Genomic DNA, 8,068 nt, shown 5'->3' with positions numbered 1-8,068 from the left:
ACATTGAGATGCAATCCATATCGAAGGCTGTGCTCTTTAATCTTCATAAGTAAATGTTTCAAGTCCTCTTCACTTTCAGCGATCAAGGTTGTATTATCTGCATATCGCAGGTTGTTAATGAGTCTTCCTCCAATCCTGATGCCACGTTTTTCTTCATAGAACTAAATAAATAAAAATAAACCTAACTGTAACCCTAAAACTAGACTAAATTTTACTCTAGGCCTAGCCCAAACTCTGCTTCTAACACTCACCCTCACCCTATCTATAGCCCTAACACTAAACAAAGCCCTAAGCCTAGCTTAGATCTAACCATAGCCCTAGCCTTTACTTCTACTCCCTCCCCAACCTCCCAAAATTTTTTATTAGATATTATTGACGATTTCCCTTTATCTTGTTAGTCACCAAAACGGCATTTAGCATTTACGCTCTTATGTGTTATGTTGTCCATATCTTCAGATGGTCAAAATTTTAGACATCAGGGGAAAAAAAAACAAAACTCAAAAAACATTTTAGCCATAATTAAAGTAAGTTATAGCCAGATAAATACGCTTGCAGAAAGATCCATAAAAATGCTTTCAATGCTGACAACTACTGCATTCTTCAGATTGGTAATCTGAATGTTGTTGTTGTTAAATGCTGCCGAGTCAGTTCCAACTCATAGAGATACTATATACGGTTTCTGAGGAGCAGCTGGTGTTTTTGAACTGCTAACCTTCTGGTAGCATAGTGGTTACAAATCGGGCTGCGAACCGTAAGGTCAGCTGTTCGAAACTACCAGCGGTTCTGCGGGAGAAAGATGAGGCGTTCTGCTCCCATAAAGATTAACAGCCTCGGAAACCCTGTGCAGGGTCGCTATGAGTCGGAACCGACTCCACGGCACATAACAACAACAACAACAACAACAACCTTGTGGTTCGCATTCCAGTGCTGCCCGAACAGCACCATACCAGGAGTCCCAATACACAGATAGAGACCCCTTTGCCTTGAACACTACCAAAAGCAAACCGAATCTGCTGCAGGGGAGAATCACAGTGACAGTATAGGACAGAAGAGAGCTGCTCAGTAGGCGTCCCATGGCTATAATCTTTACAGCCTGCCTCATTTTTCACCCTTAGAGCAACTGGTAGGTTCAAACCACTAACCTTTCAGGTAGTTGTCCAGTACTGTTTCCCCTGTGTGTCACTTAGTTCTTGTCTTTATTTTTCAGATTAGCATATTGTTAGTGTTTAGTATAGTGAGTAAATAAATGCCCAGTCTCTAAAATCAGATGGAGCTTGATTCAAATACCAGTTGTGCTATGTATTAGGGAACTTACTTCACCTCTCCAATGTCCATTTCCTCATCTGTAAAATGGTGTTAATATAGTACTATTTCAGAAGGTTACTGTAAGGATTAAATCAGGTGTCGCATTCTTAGTACTTACCAGAGTTTAGTAAATTATAACACTTTTATTGGGGCAACACGTCCTGCTCACCCATGCCGTATCTGTAAGACAACACTCCATATTTGCATGGTGCTTACAAATTTGTACTCGCTTTCTAGATAGTCAGGAGCCCATTAGAAAACAGGCACCATTAACTAATATAGATTGTTCCATAAACATCATGTCCTTGCATCAGAGCCTAAACACACATTAGCACATGGAAAGTGTTTTTATTGCTTACAAGAATCAGACAGCATACAAGAGGAAAAGTTCCATCATGCGCAATCCTTCCTCAAACTCTGTCTGGGCAGAGATTATGATTCTTCTTTGCATACTCCACTTTGTGCCATGGGTAAAGAGCTTACATGGGATCCTATGTACTGCCAACCCCCACTGCCTGGTTGAGAAGGTCCACTTAGGTGAATTTTAAGCTTATGCCCCGCCTGTACCATAGCTAAGGAGTCTAAGAAAACTTCCTCTACCAGCCCTCCTTTTAGACCCTCAGTGTAAAAGGCTAATGGTATCCACTTAACCTTGTTAACAAACATCCTATTGCATCAGGTTCTCCTGATTTCCTGAGGGGAGGTTGTTACTCAGAATTGTATCTTTTTAATCTTACTTACAAATGTTGGCCCTTAATTGGGGGCTGGAGAGTTTGTTCTAAATCCTTAAGATACCAGCATACAGCAGAACAGTTGGTTTATCTGATAAATTTGCTTCTCACAACTTCCTGTTACTGGCATATGGTTCCTAGGTGGTGCAAACAGTTTGTGTTGGATTGGTAATCTGAAGGTTGGTTCTTTGAATCCACCACTGTATGATGGAAGAAAAAGCCTGGTGATCTGCTTCCATTAAGATTACTCTCTGTGGAGCAATTCACAGATTGTCATGAATCAGAATGAACTCAATAGCAACTAAGCACAACTATTACTGACATAAAGCCATCTCAGACTCCAAATATGATAAGGTTAATTTGTAAGAGCAGGTTTTAAAACATACATTATTAGACTGAAATGTATTCCCTATACTTGCCCCTGTGCCGCTTAACACCAGAAGTAAACTTGCTTGATGTGGTGGCTTGAGAGAGGATGTCTCCTTGTAGTACTATCTCCACAGAGCCAGCAGAAAGATGTCTGTGGTGCTGCTGGGATCCAATGTCACTGACCTTTGGATGACCTCATCAGCTTCCATTCCAAATCTAAAGTAAGAACCAAAAGTCTTGATAGCCATTTGTGTGCCCATTTACCAACCATATTTTTAAATTCAGTTTATGATGAACATGAAAGATAACATAGACTCCCCTGCTCTAACATTTGCAATCAGTTTTCAGGACTAGAAAATTAAATGGCAGACACAGAACTCTAATAAATAAAAATCTTAAGAAAGAATTACAAGAATAGTGAATCATTTACTTGCTTGTGAATCATTTCTTGTGAATCAAAACTTCTTTGATTCATAATTAAAATAGTTATCTGCTTTGCTTTAATAGATTGAAAATGCAAATAATTAAAGCACAGTTAATTAGAATGTTTAATCAGCATATGAGTAACTGTGCCAAAGACGGACCAAATTGAAACTAAGGGCACTGTCAGGAATTAAGTGTTCGTCAAATGTGTCAATTATGTATAAAACAGAGATATACTTTCAGAATTCATTTGTACTTCTGTTTAACTATTAATGTTTAAAAATTATGGATGCAAAAATTAAACTTCCAAAATCATCAAATTACTACTATATTTTAACATTAAAAGAGACATGAAAAACCTTTATGAATCCAGTAATTACTAACGAAACATTTTCCTGGTGATTGGAGTATTTTTAGCATGTTTGGTGCTACAGAGATGCATTTTATACTGATAAGACACACATACATATATTTAAGTGGGACCATATCCAAAGAAAAGTCCATTTGGCATCACTCTCCAAAGACAAGAGAGAAATCACTGAATAGTATCCTAATCACTAAAGGAGACCTTTAACAGTCCTTGAAATTTACTGTCAACACTTAGCCAGAGTCCTGGGGTGGTGCTGGAGGATAAGCGCTTGACCACAAGGCTGGTTTGAACAGCAAGCATGGCAGTTCAAAGTCACCAGTGGCTCCTTGCAAGCGCTATACTGGCTCACTCTGAATCGCAACCTACAACGGCTCATAACAACAGCAACATGCTCTGTTATTTATGGATTCCAAAACACTCAGTACACCCTGTCCCCACCTAAACTACTGGAGGTTATAGGCAAGGAGGAATTCCATTGATAGGCACAGGGATCTATTGAACTGAGAGGATGCAATGAAGTTAAATTGGAATTATGAATTTATACAGAAGAATCATCCTGGAAGGTTGTAAAAAGTGAACATTAACAGAACCCACTTGGAGAGATATTGAGTAAGTAGTTTTGAGATAAAAACTAGGAATCTGTGTTTTTAACAACCATTTCACATGGCTCCAAGGACCAAATCTTTATGAATACTTTAACAAAGGTAAGTCTAAGTATAAAATATCCAGAGAAGCAGCAGCACCAGAGATGGAGGCAGAGGACTCTAGATTCATCAACTAAGAAGAGAAGGACTAAGAACTGGTGGCCAGGAGGCAGACTTGCAGAATGTGCCCTTTGGAGACATAATTTATTATATATGCCTGAGTGGCTATTTTTGTTTGTGTGATTTTTAAAAAAAGCTAAAGTGGATAAAGAGAAATACTTTTAACTGATGGTATATGGAGGGGATTATAAGCAATGTAATGAAACAAGTTATATGAATTGTTGAATGTGAAACTGATGATGTGCCCTGTAAACTTTCACTCAATCCACAATAAAAACCTTAAATTAAAAAAAAAAAAAAAGAACATATATACAAAAGCAACACCCTACATAACTCTCAATGGAGAGAAACTGAAAGCCTTCCTTCTGCGAATAGGAATCAGACAAGGATGTCCATTGTCACCACTCCTATTCAATAGTGTTTTGGAAGTTTTAGCCAGAGCTACATGACATGATAGAGAAATTAAAGGCATCCAAATGTCAAAGAGGAAGTAAATCTCTTTATATTTGCAGATGATATGATCCTATACATAAAAACCCCAAAGACTAAGTAAAAAATCTACTAGACCTCATTGGGAGATTCAGCAAAGTGGCAGGGTATAAGCTCAACACAGAAAAATCAGTTGGATTCCTCTACAGTAGCAACAACAATGCTGAAAAGGACATTAGGCAAGCAATATTTACAATAGTTGCCCAAAGGATGAAATATTTAGGAATAAACAAAACCAGAGAAACAAAGGATTTATACAAAGAAAATTACAAAACACTACTACAAGAAATCAAAAGAGACTTACAGAGGTGGAAGAACACACCATATTCCTGGATAGGAAGACTCAATATTGTGAAAATGTCAGTACTGCTCAAAGCAATTTACACATATAATGCAATCCCAATTCAGATTCCAATAGCATTCTTCAAAGAGATGGAAAAGACAATTACTAACTTTATATGGAAAGGAAAGAGATCCAGGATAAGCAAAGCATTGCTTAAGAAGAAGATTAAGGTTGGAGCCCTCTCACTCCCCAATTTCAAAATGTACTACACAGCTACAGTGGTCAAAACAGCTTGGTACTGGTACAATGAAAGATACATCGATCAATGGAACAGAATCCAGAATCCAGAAATTAATCCATAGAGCCAACTGATTTTCAAAAATGTGCCTAGGTATATTGCATGAAGAGGAGACAGTCTCTTTAACAGATGGTGCTGGCAGAACTGGAAAGTGATATGCAAAAGATTGAAACAAGACCTTTGCCTCGCCCTATATAAAAACGAACTCAGCATGATTAAAGATCTAAAATGTGAATCCCAAAATTATGAAGGTCATCAATGAAAAAATAGGGACAAATGTGAGGGTGCTAATCAGGGCATATACAGACTACCAAACATTTTGAAAAGTACACAAACAAAAGTAGACAAAATAGATGACTGGGACATACTAAAACTTAAAAAGTTATGTGCATCAAAAGACTTCACCAAAAGAGTAAAAAGGGAACCCACAGAATGGGGAAAAACTTTTGTAACGACACATGAGATAAGGGACTTATTTCTAAAATACATAGGAAACTACAACACCTCTACAAGAAAAAGACAAATAACCCAATTATAAATTGGGCACAGGACATGAACAGACACTTCACCACGGAGGAGATCTGGGCAGCCAACAAACATATGAAGAAATATTCATGATCACTAGCCATCAGAAAGATTCAAATCAAAACAACCATAAGATGTCATCTCACATGAGCAATAACAGCAAAGATAAAAAATGTAGAGGACAATAAGTGCTGGTAATGATGCAGAAAGACTGGGACCCTCCTATATTATTGGTGGGACTGCAAAATGGTCCATTCTTTCTGGAAAGCAATATGGCGCTTCCTCAGAAGGTTGAAAATAGAAATACCTTATGATCCAGCAATTCCTCTACTTGGTATTTACCCACAAGAAATATGAGCCATAACATGACTAGATATATGCACCCCAATGTTCATAGCAGCACTATTTACAATAGCAAAAAGATGGAGACAGCCAAAATGCCCATTAATTTAAGAATGGATAAACAAACTATGGTACCTACAGACAATGGGATATTATGCTACCTTGAAGAAAAACAAGGAAGCTGCAAGCCACCTCATAACATGGTTGAACTTTGAGGACATTATGCTGAGTGAAATTAGTCAGTCACAAAAGGAGAAATACTGCATAAGATCATTATTATAAAAGACTAAGGAAAAGAACCCACCCAAAAGGGGGGAAAAACAACAACTCTGTATATAATTGCTGATCACTGGGATGTATGGGATGGGGGGGAGGGGCGAAGATAGATTGCAGGATAGTAAAATAGAAACAGAAAAGCTTGGGGGCTGTGGGGGTGTGGCTAGCAATACACAAGAAGGGAGAGGGGAAAAGAAGAACAAGGCAGATGGGAGAACAGTTAGGCAGATAAGAAAAAAAAAAAAAAAAAGTATATACATAAAACTTCCACCACGCACAGGAGGATAGAGAGTAAGAACAGGTTTATCTTTGGTGGAATTAGCAAAAACAGGCTAATATGGAATCTGTAAAGTTGGTTTATTTTTTCATTTAACAAATATTTATTCCACTTCCACTATGCACCAGACATTATCCTAGCTGCTAGACATATAATACCTTATACAGGGTCTCTATAAGTCAGACTTGTGCCGTCCAGATGGTTCCAACTCATAGTGACTCTGTATAGATTACCGAGGAGCAACCGGTGAGCTTGAACCACCAACCTTGCAGTTCAAACTGACAACAATAGCATATGATTATAAGCAAAATCAAACACAGCTTCTGCCCTAATAGGTAAATACCTATGTCATAGACACTTTATTATCGAATAAATATAGAAGGACAAAGGATCATGTTCAAAAATAAGTGTTGAGATGACATAAGCCAGTGATAATTTTACAGATATAGTGAATGGTCATTTCAGTCGGTATGTAGTGTGGAAGTCAACATTAATAATATAGTAAAACATTACTATGTTCAAGATCTTTTTGTATGTACAAAGAATCAGAGCTTATAAATTATACAGATTAGAAATTCTAAGTATATTTTGCTTTATCCCTACTCTGCAAATGGGAAGATATGAAAAAAAAAGGATGCTTACTTTAAATTCATCCAATTAAAACTGGATTTACTCTGTGTCCAGCATAATTATACTTTTCAAACTTCTGGGTACCTTAAATGTGAGGGATTTTTCAAAGGTAATATGCAGTTAGGAGTCTGTCTTCCATCCAGTCTGTGTCATGAATCATTTTGCCAATTGCCACTAAGTGTATTCCAACTCACAGCGATGCTGTCTGTATCAGAATAGAACTGGGTTTTCAATGAAAACCACAAGATTTTCAATGCCTGATTTTTCAGAAATAGGTTCCCAGGCCTTTCTTGAGAGGTGCTGCTAGGTAGACTTAAGCCTTCAGTCTTTTGGTTACTAGTCAAGTATGTTAGCCATTTGCACAATCCAGAAACTCTATCATGAACCCTATTCCCACATAAATGAAATTGGCTTACTTGGATATGTTTTCTTCAAATCCAGTCATTACTTCTTAGTAATACAATTATATGTTCAACATTGCTTTACAGATATTTTCTGAGTTGTAACATGGTATGTGCTAAATTTTCTATATGTATTATTGGCATTTGTAGCACCATATGGATTCTGGTGTGGCACTGTATAAAAATCACTGGACTGCTAACTGCAAGGTCTGTAGCTCAAAACCATGAGCCACTCCTCAGAAACCCGATACAAGGGTGCTATGAGTAAGACCAACTCAGTGGTACTTAGCAATAACCACAACAACATGCATCCATATAAAATAAATGACTAATAGGAAAAACTCCATATCATCAGCCAAAGCAAGGCCAGGAGCAGACAGTGGAATAGACCATCAATTACTCATATGCAAATTCAACTGAAGCTGAAGAAAATGAAAACAAGTCCAAGAGAGCCAAATTATGACTTTGAATGTATCCCACCTAAATTTAGAGATTATCTGAAGAACAGATTTGATATATTAAACACTAAAGACCAAAGACCAGAAGACTTGTGGGATGACATCAAGAACATCATACAGGAAGAAA

The 8,068-nt window shown here is 37.5% G+C and overlaps 1 protein-coding gene and 1 pseudogene across 2 annotated transcripts in view; one reads left to right on the top strand and one right to left on the bottom strand.

Annotated features, from left to right (window-relative positions):
* LOC102812029 overlaps nt 1-1,478 on the bottom strand; it is a 13,000-nt pseudogene extending 11,522 nt beyond the window's left edge.
* FAP (fibroblast activation protein, alpha) overlaps nt 1-8,068 on the top strand; it is a 175,698-nt gene that overhangs the window by 38,898 nt on the left and 128,732 nt on the right. The gene's annotated exons all lie outside the window — the stretch shown is intronic.

This window comes from Chrysochloris asiatica, unplaced genomic scaffold, assembly GCF_000296735.1.
Source record: "Chrysochloris asiatica unplaced genomic scaffold, ChrAsi1.0 scaffold00099, whole genome shotgun sequence".
In the NCBI taxonomy this organism is placed as follows: Eukaryota; Metazoa; Chordata; class Mammalia; order Afrosoricida; family Chrysochloridae; genus Chrysochloris; species Chrysochloris asiatica.
Note: the sequence above shows the minus strand (reverse complement) of the source record. Positions and strands in the feature narration are given on the sequence as shown.